General features: G+C 50.4%; 1 protein-coding gene across 5 annotated transcripts in view; it reads left to right on the forward strand.

Moving 5' to 3' along the window:
- The first annotated feature begins 569 nt into the window (after positions 1-569).
- MIDEAS (mitotic deacetylase associated SANT domain protein) overlaps positions 570-15908 on the forward strand; it is a 75972-nt gene continuing 60633 nt past the window's right edge. For 3 of the 5 annotated variants that reach the window (XM_011765626.2, XM_011765631.2, XM_011765629.2), the window contains exon 1: positions 3916-4067. The gene's annotated coding sequence lies outside the window, so the exon portion shown is untranslated. Of the gene's footprint in view, positions 1038-3915; positions 4068-15908 lie in introns of those variants that run through there. The other 2 variants (XM_071099886.1, XM_011765628.3) reach the window with 1 other exon arrangement.

Genomic DNA, 15908 nt, shown 5'->3' on the forward strand with positions numbered 1-15908 from the left:
GTGTGGTGTTGGAGAGCGCAGACCTTGGCAGTGAGCAACCGGGCTCAGGGAGGAATTCCTATGGAAAGGAGTATATCCGCCTCCTGCAGAGAGGACCTAAATGCATAAAGAACTAGGACCAGCGACTTTAACCATTTCCCCCCTCCTTGGTTTTTTTCCCTGAAACGATGTGTTTGCATCCCCATGCTAGAATGCCTTTCTGTCCTCCACATTATATAAAACTGACTGTGCAGACTCAAAATTTGGGGCATTTGGCATTCTTGCAAAGCCAGACTCTAGGAAACATGCCCATTGCTGAACACATTGGATGTGGTTTAGGTAGCAAAGCAAATGACCTAACAAGGAATATATGTGCTGAGCCTAGTTCCTGTTAAATTAATAGATTCACGTTCTGGCACATCCACAACCTCACAAGTCATAGCAACCGGATGACGGCATGGCAACACAGCAGCTGCGGCCACTGTACATGAGAAAAATCAGAGCCTAGTGTCTCTGGAGGGAAAACAGAAACAGTGTCTCTACAATTGCTGGCTTGTACTGGATTGACTGAAGCGAGGGAGCCGTGGGGGCAATCACAAGTAGATGCCTGCCCTGGTCAGGGATTGAGTATGACATCTCTCCTGCTTCCTGAACCTTTGTTTTATATTTTAAAAGTAAATAATTTGTTCCAGCCAGAGAGGAAATGATGCTGAGAGAAAGACACCATCACGTGGACAGAATGTTCTCCCTCGCCCTGGCAGCAGTGTGGAGTTGATCCTTATCAGTGATAGTCCAGGACTTGCTCTTCAACAGCAGGACCACAAGCCTTTCTTCCTAGTTTTTTGACCTTCCACCCCAACCAAAATCGCCTACCCCTTCTGGCTGCCAGGGTTGAAGGCCCTTCTTGCCAACTCTCCTTCTAGGATGAAGCCCTGACTCCACAGCCACTGTTTGGGCCAAGCCCTTAGGGATCAGGGTAAATGCCCGGAGAAGGAGGAAGAGGATGCCTGGACAGATGTCAATTCTGATGACACAAAAACATCTGCATGTGCTGTCAGGTAGGTGACACCCAATACCAGGGCTGCCTGGGACCGAGCAGGAGTCCACACCCCCTGACCTAGTTTAAAGTCAAGAATGACCCTTGCTCTGCAAAAGGACTGAGAGCTGGGCCTTCTGTTCTTGGGGTTTGTAATCTGGCTCCGGCCCCTGCTTTCCTTTCCATGTTCTATCAGGAAGGCCATGCAGGGTTGTCACTGAGTCCCCATGGATTCTCTACTGGTCTCTGTCTTATTAGTGGCCGTGTAATGAATTCCTCAAAACACAGCAGCTTAAGACAACATTTATTATCTTATAGTTTCTGTGGGTGAGGAATCCAGGCAGCTTAGCTGGGTGCCTCTGCCTGAAGGGCCTGAGGGAGGCCCTTCAGCTATTGGCTGGGGTTGAAGGTCTTATCTGAAGTCTTGATTCATATAGGGGAAGAAGATGCATCCCTTTCCAGGTTCTCTCAAATGGTGGTTGGCAGGCCTAGCTCCCTTTCTACCAGGCTGCCTTAGGACGTGGCAGTTGGCTTCCCCCACAGTGAGTGTTCCGAGAGAGCGAAAGGCATAGAGAGGACCGAGTACGGAAGCCGCAGTTTTTTTAATAACCTAGTCTCAGAAGTAACATCACATCACTGGCCATATTCTATTTGTCAGAACTCAGTCAATGAATTCAGCTTACACTTAAGGGAGAGGATTATACAAGGGTATGAATACCTGGAGGCAGAGATCATTGGCAGGGGGTGCATCTTAGAGGCTGTCTACCACATCCTCCACATGGTGCCCTGGTACTCTAGCAACTGCCACCCTATATAGAGAGAAAAGCAATGTATGTGTAAGTGTCAGGCCTTCACACATTTACACTGTCTGCTAATTACTCCTGGGCATGCAGAAATACTGAATATTCATGAAATTGTGACTGAAAATTTGGAATCACATACAGAACAAAAAAAAATTCAACTCTTGTTTTAGCAAATATGGAGTATCACATGATTGCCTTTAGAAGCCTGGATAACATATTCTCTCTACTCATTGGTTGCCTTAAGCAGAATGCCCTAAGGAATTACTTCTATTTATTCCAAAATTGAAATGGGCAATCCCTTCACCATCTTCCCACAACAGTGTGATGTAAGAAGAATTTCAGAGAAGTTTAATTATTGAGTCTAATGATGCACTTATTTCTCAAAGCTGTATTATTTTTCTTGCATTGCACATTTTGTATTTATGATATGCCATTAATGTTTTAGTAAAAATCAGAACTAGGGCGAAGCAGCTGCAACGTGGAGGATTTCATGTTGCTAGGAGAGCTTCGATCTTCATATTTCCTATCTTTGGGTGAGTCTGTGGCTTTCCATGAGGGATTAACACAGACCTGGGGATCATTTCCCAAATGTCATTTTCCACCAGTCTTACATCCACCTTTCTGAACAAAGCCTTCACTCAAGTCTATGGTTTCCTGTGTTTTCATAAAAAGATGAAGCATTGGAAGGGGTAGGTTTTATCTGGCCAGTGTGCTAGGAGAAGCAGTATTTGGGGAAAAAAGGAAAATTGTTGAGCCCTAACATGCTTTTGAACCACCTATTAAAAGATCCCTGTTTTCCACGACAAGCTACAATGAAGCTAATGTTTCTGTTATGAAAGCCCTTTACTGCAGTTTCGAATGTCTTTTTTTTTGTTTGTTTGTTTTTGTTTTCACCAGCAAAGGCTAACCCCGTTTTTCCTCCAGCCTTATGGGATCAGGAGTTCTTCCTTCAAGACTGCTGTTTAACATGGCCGGGCGCGGTGGCTCAAGCCTGTAATCCCAGCACTTTGGGAGGCCGAGACGGGCGGATCACGAGGTCAGGAGATCGAGACCATCCTGGCTAACACGGTGAAACCCCGTCTCTACTAAAAAATACAAAAAACTAGCCGGGCGAGGTGGCGGGCGCCTGTAGTCCCAGCTACTTGGGAGGCTGAGGCAGGAGAATGGCGTAAACCCGGGAGGCGGAGCTTGCAGTGAGCTGAGATCCGGCCACTGCACTCCAGCCCGGGCGACAGAGCGAGACTCCGTCTCAAAAAAAAAAAAAAGACTGCTGTTTAACTACTTGGTTGCTACTTACCCTAAAGGTGGCTTTCCGTTGTACTTTTTAATAAGGTGAACACATTTATTTTTAGCAATGATAAATTTCAGGATTACTATTGCCTGAAGCTGCCCTTCTCATGCCTCCACCCTACCCTCTAAGTCACTCTTGACCGGTGATGAAACAGAATGCATCAGACTCCATTCTCTGTGAGTTGAGTGTAAAGGAAGAGGTGGAAATCGCGGGGGAGGATTAGAACAGAAACCATGCTGCAGCCCCAGCTTCAGCTTGGGCGCTGAAATAGCCCCCAGAAGTGTGATACGTGGTAAACGTCTTGCTCACTTATAACCCGTAGAAATGACAAGGAACATCATGCAGACTTTTAGAGAGAACGTGGGGACAGGGACCCTTGTTTTAAGGCCCACTTTAGGCATTATTTAAGAACACAGCGCACACTGCTTTCTGACATGACATTTTTAGCCCCAGCACCAAACAGAAAAACTTTTTCTTTCCCCTCCCCAACCCCTTTGTTTGTGTACTGGTGTTTCTCCTGGAACCCCAGCTTTATAGGGACGCTGAACCCCACCACCACCTTCCAGACCAGCCTGAGACCAGGGGACTCCAGCGCGGGTCCCCGGATCGCACTTGGGCGCGGAAACGACGCGGCTGGAGCGAGCCTTCCCTCCCAGGGGGGTGCAGGCTAGGCGGCCGGCCGCGCAGGGCTGCCCACTCCCCCGCAGCTGAGGGCGCGCAGAGCTGGGAGACGGCGCCTGGGACAAGGGGCGCGCGGAGCCGGGGGCGCGGGCGGGGCGGGCGGCTGCAGGGCCCGGCGCGCCACCGCGCGAGCGGCTGGGTCACAGCCCGGGCCGCGCCGCCAGCTCCGCGAGGAAGTGACGACTGCGCAGTCCCGAGAGCAACAAAGTTTGAGTCTGCGGGCCGCGCTCGCCTGCGCCCCCCGCCCCTCCGAGCCGCCCGGGGATCCAGCACGCAGGTGAGCCGTGGGCTCGGCGCCCCCTCCCGCCACCGGGCGCCTGCGTGGGGCTCGGAATCGTTCCGGGGCTCGGGCTGGGCCGCGCGGGCGCGGATGTGGCGGGCCGGGTTGGGCCGGGCGCCGGGGTGCGGGGGCGCTGCAGGGAGGGAGCTCGGCGGCCGGGGTCAGGGCGCCGGGCTGCGCCGGTGTTGTCGCCGCTTTGCCGCGGGACTTCAAACAGCAAGGGCTGCAGCGGGACCAGCTCCAGGCGCCGTTGGCCAGAGAAGGAGTGGGGGGTAAGGGGCTTTCCGGGGCCTACGTTTGCAGCCAGCCCTCCGCCCAGCGCCTCCATCCCTGCAGGTTGGGCGCAGCTCTCGGCCCCCGCCCGGTGCTTCCCTGGGAAACGACCTCTTCCTCTTCGCAGCCCTTGTCGAGGGCGCAGGAAGGAAGTTAAAGAACTTTCCCCGGACTTTTATTTGCTCGGCCTTCCTGGGACGAAGAGCAGAGCAGTTCGGAAGTTTGGGAAAACAACCCCTACGCATTTCCAGAAAACCAAACCGGAATTGCCCCCAAGCCCCCTTGAAATGAATCGCTCCCGATTCCCCCTCTACCCTCCTCCCCAACCGCGTCCCAAACCTGACAGTGATCGCTAAGGCCTAACACTTTGCAATTTAGCCATAAAAACTGTCAGCACACCCACGTACATATGTGAGTGTTTTCTATATAAAACTCAGAAACCCGCTTCCAGCGGACTCTGTGGCATCTCGTTCTTTTCTGTTTCCTAAAACTGCAAGGGCTGCAGGAATGTGCTGCAGGAACTTTGATGGTGGTTCCTGCCGCCCTCGGTAGCCTCGTGGCGCAGGGTTTTTTTAAAGAACAGCTAAGAAGTTTGGGACATCCCTGCAGAGTAACTCGGGGCTGGCGGCCCGGGCCAGCGGCGAGACTGCAACTGTAGTGGCGGCGGCGGGGACACGTTGGTGTGTGCAGGAGAGTGCGTCCGAGCCTTAGAGACTCGAGATGGGGTGTCCTGGAGGTTGAATGGTGCAGTTCCTAGCAGCAGCTTCCTGCCGGCCTGTAATTACAGCGTGATTGCACAGTCAGGCATTGTTGGCGTGGATGTTTATACACAGGCTATTGTGCAAGACCTCGGTGGTGGCTAACAAAACGCAGCTTTGCATTGCAAATGCCCAGGATAGATCTGGGTCTGAGCTGCAGTCTCCAAATTCTTTTTGCCCTTTAACCCTAGCTAGGTGATTTATTTCTTTACCTCTCTCTCACTTTTGACGACTTCTCCAAAGCCTGAGATGTGGGGTGGACTTGGAAGGCCACTACACTCCTATCTTAGGCAGCCTGAAAACTATCCCAGGAACTGTACCCTTATTTGTCTCCGGAGAAAATGTGGGATGACGTCAGCAGGAAAAGGAGATGGGAGATGGCTATCAACCTCTCTAAACGGGAAAGCTGTTTGAATTAGCAAAATTGCACGGGTGGCTGGGTTGGGGCTGAGTTGCAAAGAGGACTCGTCAGACCATGTGTGACTGAGCTGGCGTGCTAGACTTTAAGCCTGGAAGTGTCAGCTGCAGAAACTTAGTAGGTGGTGGGTCCTAATTCCTTTATTGTGCTCTGGGCAAAGAGGAAACGTGCAAGTGCTGGCACTTTTGTCTGTGCTGGTGGTCTGGGTCTGGGAGGGGCAGAGGAGTGACTCATGCACATTTTCTCCAGAGAAGCCCTAGGCCCACTTTCTTAGCAGGGACTGCGGCACAGACCAGGGCAGGGATCCTCCCATCTGCCATGCTGCCTTGCAGGAAGGGAGCCAAGCCTGCAAGTATGGAAAGAAGGCAAACAGTTTCTTGTGAGGGCCTTACAGGGGGATAATTGTATAGAGAAATTTAAAACACAGTAAAAAAAAAAAAGCATGTATTGGATTTGTGCAGGACCGTTGTTTTCACATTCTAAATCTCAACCTGATAACTCCCTGTCCTAGGCAGAAGACACTCATGGGGAGCACTCAGCCCAGCTAGGTTGCTGTGTGGCTAGGTGGTAGCACCTTATTCTGGGCATGGGCAGCCTCTTTTCTCAGAGTGGCAGGTACTGATGATTCCAGTGCACTGGAGTTTCTCCATGCCTGGCCTTCTTTCCAGCCAAGTATCTGAGCTTCACTTGGAGGAAAAATGCTGTTTTGCAGCCTCGTGCCAGGTGTGTGTCACGGGCACAGTGACCGTTTGTCAAACCAAAAGATTAGGGCACAGTCCCTGGCAGGTACCTGTGTGCTTCCAGAAACTCGAGGACAAACATGTAAAATCAGGACAGTTCTGGAAAGTCTGGCATGTATGGTTACAGTTGCCACAGGGGAATGAGGTTTGAGCAAAAGAAGCACTATGGTAGGAGTCACCACAGGTTGCACAACCCTCTGCTCTAGAGACATTTGGTTTTTTTTTTTTTTTTTTTTGAGACGGAGTCTCGCTCTGTCGCCCAGGCTGGAGTGCAGTGGCCGGATCTCAGCTCACTGCAAGCTCCGCCTCCCGGGTTCGGGCCATTCTCCTGTCTCAGCCTCCTGAGTAGCTGGGACTACAGGCGCCCGCCACCTCGCCCGGCTAGTTTTTTGTATTTTTTTTAGTAGAGACGGGGTTTCACCGTGTTAGCCAGGATGGTCTCGATCTCCTGACCTAGTGATCCGCCCGTCTCGGCCTCCCAAAGTGCTGGGATTGAGCCACCGCGCCCGGCGAGACATTTGGTTTTTACTGATCTTGACTGTGAAGGTCCTGGTTAGCTGGATCACCTGACCAGGACTGCCATAATGAAGGCCTGCTGGTGCCTGGCGCTAGTCTTGAGGGGCAGGAGAGGGAAGCTTCCCTTCTGACCCCAAAGCTTTGAGTTTGCCGTCCTTTGTGTTCGTGTGGAACTTACAGAGACTGAAAGTGGCCCAAAGCCCTCCAGAGTGTGGCTGGGAGAGTGGAGGGGAGGGGTGCCTTGCAAAGGCCAGAGAAAGAGGGAAGCCAGGCTCCAGGGAGCTGCGGAGCCACATGCAGGCCCCGCACCTTCAGTTCCCTCTGGCTGATTTTTGTGCATAACTCAGGCCCTTTCCCTGGCTTGCTCAGCTTTGCCTCTGCATTCAGGGAGCTTGTCCCGAAGTTGTTACACAGAGACAGAGTCATAACCCTGACTTCCTCCTTCACCTTACCTAAACGTTGGTTTATGACTTGAAGTTGTTGCCTAGTTCACGGCGCCCGAGCAGCCCTGCCTACTGCCTCGCCATGCACCATTAGGAACAACAGTGAAAAAGCTCCGATTCAAAACTTGACAAGAGATTTTAAAAACAGTTCTATTGTTCTAAGAGGAAAAAATATTGGAGGTAATTAGGGAACCCAGCAACTCTGGCAGAAACCCCGACGTGCCACTGAGAGAAGCCGTTGCAGGAGTGCCCTGGAGAGGGTGATCTTCAAAGGGAGGCTGCCCAGGCCCGGTATTGCTATTTCCGTTCATCTGCCCCTTCCTAGCTACCCCACTTCCTACACCACAACCCAGTGTTTTGACATCACAACTCACCCCCAAAAAAGGAGGCCGAACACCCCCAGCTAAAGAGGGCATTCCAGTCGCGTGAGAATGCGCTGGTTTTCCAGACACCGCGGCTGGCAGTTCTGTCCTGCAGATTTGTTTCGTTCTTTAAAATGTGCCCCTCTTCATTTCTTGTTCTCACTGAAGCATCTCTTTGTGAGCCCCTTAAACCTTCTTTTTTCTCGTCTGCATGACACAGGGCAAACGCTTTACGACTTTCTGTCTCAAGTGCCACTTGAAATACACACAGGGCTTTGAATAAGCTTCGGATAAAGGCCTGCTCTGTAATCTCACTTAAAATGCCTCTTTGCAAGGGTCACCTTCCTGCTCAGCAACCTTCAATGGCTCCCCACTGTCTGCATGGTAAGGATCAAACTTCTAGGCCAGCAGTCAGGGCCCTTCTCCACAGGGGTCTGACCTTTGCGGCTCTCCCGTCCTAACCCTCAGCTCTGACCCGGTGACCCACTCTGTGTGTTTGTCCGAACTACTGGTGGCAAGAATTCCTACCTCCCAGCTTCCCCAGAGGACTGGAATGCCTCCTTCCTCTCATCCACTTGGCTCAGTCCTGCTCCCCTTACAGTCCTGTTCGTGTCCCCCTCCTTGAGAATTTCTCCCTGTCCCACCCTGTGGGCCTCCCCCTGGGACTCCAGCAACATCAGCCTGGGCCCTGTGCTGAGGAAAACCTTGAGTCCTGGTCTGAGGATTTTCACCTTCTCTTTTGGGCCATGACTTTAATCATATCCCCTGTTCAGCTCCTTAAACGAGCCTTTGGGTGAATAAATATTATAATTCTTCAACTAAACTGGAAGCCCTGTTTTATATATCTTTGTATCCCCAGGCCTGGTGCCCCACTCATATCAAGTCTCAATAAATGTTTTATGATGCTGATACAAAGAGCAGTGGCCATCAGATTTTGTCCACTTGGACACCCAAGTCAAGCTCCAAAGGCCGTGGTCCCTGGTCTCAATTCTGAACATTAAGCCAAGCCTGCCTCCTCTGCTTGTTAGCCGCTCTCAGGCTCCTCCTGGCTTTGCACCTCTTTCTTTTGCTCCATTTCCAGCATCCCTTTCCTGACTGTCGGTATCTGCCCAGCTTTGGCACTGGCTCCTTTTGTCCCAGTCAGCCTGCCCTGTGATGCCCTACGCCTCTGCTCTGGCTCTGAGGTGAGACAGTTTCTTACTTGGGTTGGCCTGACTTTCTGAGGAACCAATCTGATAGAAGGAGGCAGGACCAACTTGCAGGCAAGACTTGTGAAGACAGCCAGGCATGGTGGCTCACGCCAGTAATCCCAGCACTTTGGGAGGCCGAGGTGGAAGGATCCCTTGAGTCTAGAAGTTCAAGACCGGCCTAGGCAATGTGACAAGACCCCTTCTCTACAAAAAATGCAAAAAATTAGTCAGGCATGGTGGCACGTGCCTGTAGTCCCAGTTACTTGGGAGGCTGAGGTAGGAGGATTGCATGCCACTGCCCTCCAGCTTGGGTGACAGAGATTCTCTCTCAGAGAATCTCTGAGAATGGTGGCATGCACCACCATGCCTAATTATACATATATATATATATATATATAAAGATTGTGAGGAGGGCAAAGAGAGGTGTCCTGGTTGGCCGGATGCATGTTTTGCCCAAACAGGTGTTGAACATACAAAAACCAGGCTAAACTATAAAACTTGAGTTTTAGGGAGATCCTGGCTGAACCCTAGCATTGGACTTGGCTAGGAGGACTGTGTTGCCTTCAGCCAGTCCTCATGCTGTTAATCACAACCTTGCCTCATAAGCCAGATTCTTTCTTTTTTGAAAAATAATTTGCATACCATAAAATGCACGTATAAGCTAGATTCTTTTAAAGTTTTGTTTTATTTAAAAATAGAATCTGGTGGATTCCTTTTCTTTATTCCACCCAGGCTGCAGTGAAGTGGTATGATCTTGGCTCACTGCAACCTCTGCACCCCAGGTTCAAGCGATTCTCCTGCCTCAGCTTCCTGAGTAGCTGGGATTATGGGCGCCTGCCACCATGCCCGACTAATTTTTGTGTTTTTAGTAGAGACAGGGTTTCCCCATGTTGGCCAGTCTGGTCTCAAACTCTTGACCTCAGGTGATCCACCCGCCTTGGCCTCCTTAACCTCAAAAAGTGTTGAGATAACAGGCATGACCCACCGCAGCTGGCCTGAAGTCAGTTTTAATTGAAAGTTATTAATAAACGTAAAAGGGTGAAACTGTGATTTACATATTTCTGATAAGTTATGTATACACTGAATTTAATAAATCAACATTTTTTCAAATCTGCTATTTTACAAAATAATCAACTTTTAGAACTGGATAGGATCTTACGGACTATTATCATCCAGCCCCAGTTTTATAGTAACTGTAGTAACAGCATCTCTGATAATCCTGTGGTTAAGGATTTAAAGCTCAGAAGGAAACCTGTGCTAACTCTCATTTTAACTGAGGCTTAGAGAGGATAAGTTCCTTCTCCAAGTTCACACAGCTGTTGAATGGAAGAGTCAGGCACAACCCCATTCTCCATTTCCACTGGCCATCCTGCATTGATAATTAGTCATCATAATCATCAGTTTCAGCCGGTCTATTTGTAAACGAAGGACTCCGTCTCCTTAGTTTCCCTGAGGCAGTACTCAAAGATTTAAAAAGATGAAACTTAAAAAACAACAACAAAACAAAACAAACAAAAAAAAACCTGGGGGTGAAGAAGAGGTCTTTAAGAGAGTGGGATGTGTATTTAATAGCTTTTACCATTATATTGTCTCATTGTAGTTTTAGTGGATCTTAGTTGCTATCAAAGCCCCCAAAGTTTCCTACCCAGGCTCAGCTGGCCAACAAGATTACTTACTGTTTTCTAAGTGCAGAACATGGGTTGAACAACACCAAGAAGACAGAGGAATGCTCCCAGTTCCCAAGAGATAGGCAGGAGAAGGCCCAGGAACACAGACATGGCACTGCTTGAACAGCCAGTTACTGCAGGGCTGACTGTCCTCACCGGGCATTTGTGGAACAGCTGCAGTGCTCTCAACCATGTGTGTGGCACAATGAGTGTGCAAAACAGAGTGCCATGTGCTCCTTACCCCCAGGAGGCTTCAAGCCTAGCTCCTGAGATAGGTCACACCCATGCATGAGTGAGTGAAAGAATGAAGAACCCGAGGGAAAGTCCCTTATAAACGATGATGGGGAAGGTCACTACTGTTACGGCTATGGCCACTTTTCTTTTTCTCCATAGCTGGGGAAGTCAGATCCTAAATGCATGTGGTCAATACAGCTTCCTTGGAGAGAGGGTGGAAGAAATCCTGAGCCTTTCCACCACCTCTAGAGCAAGTGGAAGAGGGTGGGATGTGGGAAGAACCGAGAGTGAATCTGTCACTGGGAGAATATAATTTGATGGAGTGGCGTTTTCTGGGGGTCAGATTCTAAAGTCAGTGTGTAATATGAAATATAAGAATATAATTGGCCAGGCGCGGTGGCTCACGCCTGTAATCCTAGCACTCTAGAAGGCCGAGGCTGGTGGATCATGAGGTCGGGAGGTCGAGACCATCCTGGCTAACACGGTGAAACCCCATCTCTACTAGAAAATACAAAAAAATTGGCTGGGTGTGGTGGCAGTGCCTGTAGTCCCAGCTACTCAGGAGGCTGAGGCAGGAGAATGATGTGAACCCGGGAGGCGGAGCTTGCAGTGAGCAGAGATGGAGCCACTGCACTCCAGCCTGGGAGACAGAGCGAGATTCCATCTCAAAAAATAAATAAATGAATAAATAAAAGAATATAATCAAGATTAACCTTGAAAGTCCTTTAGGAGGGCACCAGGTAGGCAACAGACACACTGGCTCTTGATGCGTAAATTCACCTTAGCCTGCTCCTCTAGTTCTGGAAGAAGTTGCACTTTTTTTTTTCTGAGATGAAATCTCGCTCTGTAGCCCAGGCTGGAATGCAGTGGTGCAATCTCGGCTCACTGCAACCTCCACCTCCCAGGTTCAAGCGATTCTTGAACCTCAGCCTCCCAAGTAGCTGGGACTACAGGCGCCCACCACCACGCCCGGCTCATTTTTAAATTTTTTTATTTATACTAGACACAGGGTTTCACCATGTTGGCCAGGCTGGTCTCGAACTCCTAACCTCAAGTACTCCATCTGCCTCAGCCTCCCAAAGTGCTGGGATTACAGGTGTGCGCCAACCATGCCCAGCTATTCTTGTTCTATTCTGCTTTTTTCAGTTTTGGTTTTGTTTTTTTTCCTTTTCCTCCTACCTCCCTAACCTCTTCCTTCCTCCTATCTTCCTTTGTCTTCTGTCTCTGCTAAGCTTGACCATTTGAATTTGCATAAGTTAAATGAACAGGTGAAGAGATTCCATTGTCCTATGTCTCATGAGAAGGTCATGGGGGCTGTAAGTTAGGAAATCATCATGTAAGATTAAGCATGAAAGGCTCTTAGACTAAGTGGGCAGGGTGCAGTGGAGAGGAGATCCATGGAGTAGGTTTTAAACTGCGGTTATATCATCCAGGATTGCAGATGAAAAACCTGTGCTTGGGTTGACCCAGCCCTGGTGTGGGGCTGGGAGAGGGCAGTGCCCACGTTCAGCAGACACTTTACACTAGGGGCCTAGCCCTCCATGTCCCCTCCCCAGCCTCCCCATTACAGGCCACTACAAGATGCTTGCAAGGAATCAACCAGCAAGATGTGTCTGCTTCCTCTATGGCCTCCCCATAGCACATGCTCTGTGACAACCTAGAAGCCGATAGCCACTCCCTGACCCCCTCTTCCATGTGCACTAGAGGTGGTGGAAAGGTTCAAGATTTCTTCCACCATCTCTCTAAGGAGGCTGTGCTGACCACATGGCATTTAGGATCTGACTTCTCCAGTTACGGAGGAAAAGAAAAGTAGCTGTAACCACAACAGTGGTGACCTTCCCCATCACGTTTTTTTTTTTCCCAGACAGAGTCTCATTTTGTTGCCCAGGCTGGAGTACAGTGGCGCAATCTCAGCTCACTGCAACCTCCACCTCCCAGGTTCAAGCGATTCTCCTGTTCTCCTGCCTCAGCCTCCGGAGTAGCTGGGATTACAGGCGTATGCTGCTGTGTTCAGCTAATTTTTGTATTTTTAGTAGAAACAGGATTTCACTATGTTGGCCAGGCTACTCTTGAACTCCTGACCTCAGGTGATCCACCTGCCTCGGCCTCCCAAAGTGCTGGGATTACAGGCATGAGCCACTACGCCCGGCCCCCATCATGGTTTATAAGGTGCGTTCTGTCAGGTTCTTCATTCTTTCACTCACGCATTTTTTGAGCCCTTACTGTGTACTTGGCTCTGTACTTGGTACTGGGGATACAAAGATAAAGAAGCTTCAGGCTCCCACTTTAAGGTGCTCATGGTCTGTGAGGGAGACAAACATCTACAAAAGCAAAGAGTAGTTAAGTACTGCAGGTGTCAATATCAAGGTGTTCAGGGGGCTCCTGCTCTCAGAGGAGAGGACTGGCCACTTCTACCATGGCCATGGGAGACAGGCATGTCAGGAAAGGTTTAGGACAACCCCAGTGCCTTGCATGGTACTTGTGCCTGGTGAATGCTATGGAATTAATGAATGAGAGGCGTCCTGGACAAGCTGTTTGAGCTGAGTGCTGAGAAGCAAGTAGGCATCCACCAGGTGGCAAAGGGAGTCAGGGCATTCTAGGTACAGGGAGCAGCTCAGACGAGGCCTGGAGGCACAACACGACACCATTTGCTCTGAGGACTGAAAGTGGTAGGGCAGTGGAGCACCGCTGATAGGGGGGCAGAAAGGGGCAGGCAGGTCCGGGCCATGGGCCAGAGGAGCCCGTGTGCAGGTAGAAGGAGATGCTGGCATAGCTCAAGTCTTAGGTCTGCCCACAGCAGAAGCTGACTGTAGCTAAATTGAGGAGAAAAGAAATGTATTGGAAGGCTATCTGGTAGCTCACTGAATGTCCGAGAAGGCTGGAGAACGAAGCTCAGAAATTGATCAGGACTCGTGGGAAGTTGGGTGGCTGGAACCAAAGCCACGGTGACGATGCTGCTGACCTGGCATCACTGCTGCCAGCGGACCTAGATGCTGCCACCCCCTCCAGAATGAGTACTGAACTCTCCTCACTTTTTTGTGCCACTCACTCCAGACGCGAAGCCTCGGCTGAGCGTGTGGTTGGCCCTACTTAGGTCATGTTCTTGCTGTTATGGTTCTGAAGAGCAAGGCTCTGGAGGCTGCAGCCTCCCCAGCAGAGAGTGGAACTCTGCCTCCTCTCAGGACTCACGACCACAGGTGCCTGAAACCAGGGGAAGGGTACATATGCCCGGTGGATAGGTGTCTCCCATAGAGCCTGGAGCCCATTCTAGCCTTCAAACTGGGATGATGGGGCCGTTCTGGATGTGGGAAGAGGAGACAGGGCATCCGCCTTGGGCCCCTGAAAGCATCCACATCTTTTCTTTTTTTTTTTTAAAATTTAAATAGAGATGGGGTTTTGCCGTGTTGCCCGAGCTGGTCTTGAACTACCGGGCTCAAGCCAGCTTCCCACCTTGGCCTCCCAAAAATGTTGGGATGACAGGCGTGAGCCACCATACCTGACCAACATCCACATCTTGAGCTTAATCTGTTTGGACATCTCTCTGAATTCTTAGCCTCCTGCCAAGCTTTAGGAATGTTATATGCCCAGAAGATCTGAGTGTTTCATTAGTAATTGGAATTCTCCTCTGGAATCTGAACTATTCCAGTGGAAAAGGGAGATCATTGCAGCATCTGGATCCTCCCTGCACATTTGATTCCACTTGGAAAACTTCGGTGCTGCCTTTCGAGGACAGAGGCCGAGGCTTGGCACTCTCTAACAGGCAGTTACAGCGTGAATTCTGCTTCTTCCCCAAGGTTGGGTGAGACTCTCGGGGCCACAGGTGTTTGCGAGGTGTCACTTTGCTTTTCAGACTAGAAGTTGGAGTTCTGGTTTCAGGCTTGGTTTGTGGAACAATCGAGGCTCCCGGTGTCTAAGCTGCCCAAGTGATCTCTCTAGTTCTGAAGATGTCACCTAGTTGAGATGTTCTACCCTATCTCCTTTCTGAGAGTGCTAAAGGAGCTAGAGCTTTGTTTGCCTGAGGCTGCCAGCATCACCTGTCACATCCTGCCCAGTTTCCTCATCCAGAAAAAACAAGAGGTGTCAGATAAGGTGAGCTCCAGCTCCCGTCTTGCCCTCAGATCTTCTGGGTATAACTCTTTGAAGCAAGGGCGCCTTGACTGAAATCTTGGTCACTCAGTTCCATTAATCTTAGACAAAGGAATTAATTTTCTTTAAAAAGAAAAATGCAGTTTTGAACTTACTGGCTCTTTGATGCCAGTGTTCCAGGACTTCCTGGGAAAGCGGGAAGCTGCCGCCCCCAGGAAGCAGCGAGTGTCATGAGCTGGGCTCTGGACTGGAAGTGATTCCTGATCCTGAGGCTGGGTAAGCAATGCATGGCCAGGTTGGCCCCCCGAGGGAGGGAGCAGGGGCCTTCCTAGTTAGTTCCTGGCCAGTGTTGGTTCTGGCCTAGTTTACACTGAATTTGCCCATTTTTGTCCAGATGAAATGAAATTGTGCTAAAAGCAGCATTAAAGTGGAAAAGAAGTCTTACAGAACCTGAATTATTTTACTAAAACACAGCTTTGGTCATGTCACCCCCTCTTAATCTTTGAGAACTGCCCAAGTTCTGCAGAAGGAGCCCCACACTCCTCGGAATGGCACATGTACCCTTGTTTGAGCCCTGGCCCACCTCTCTGGCATTTTTCTTACCACTACCCCTTCCCTAGCACGGCCCTTTTTGTTCCAGCCGGCCTCTCGCTGCTCCTGGATGCACTTCTCTCCCCTTGTTATATGCTCTTGGCCTTTGCTTATTGTTGTCTCTTCCACCTGAAATACCCTCTCTGGCCTTTTCCTCTTGGCAGATGCCCACAGGGCCAGCCAGGAGTCACCTGCTCCATCCTGCCTTCCTGAGTTGCCACCGTGGCATTTCTGCAATTGAACTTCCACCCTGCAGGATGCTGGGGTCAGTTGTAGGAGTGCCTGGCTCCCCACCACCTTGGATCTGTGGCTGGCACACAGTAGGTGCCCTGTGACAGGGACGAGGAGGGCCGCCTGAGGGGCTGTGAGGGAGCATCGGGCAGGCCCAAGACGTGGCCTGTGTCTGGCGGACTGTGTGCTTGGTGACCTGGCTGTCTACATGACATCCCCAGTCTCCCTTAGCGCCTGCTGGTGGAGCTGCCACCTTGGTGACTCTGCTGTTTGCTTGGGCCTGTCAGCAAGACCCTGGTGAGAGTAAGCAGGGGATTTGAGGGTATCAA

Source organism: Macaca nemestrina, chromosome 7 (assembly GCF_043159975.1).
Source record: "Macaca nemestrina isolate mMacNem1 chromosome 7, mMacNem.hap1, whole genome shotgun sequence".
Lineage (NCBI taxonomy): Eukaryota > Metazoa > Chordata > Mammalia > Primates > Cercopithecidae > Macaca > Macaca nemestrina.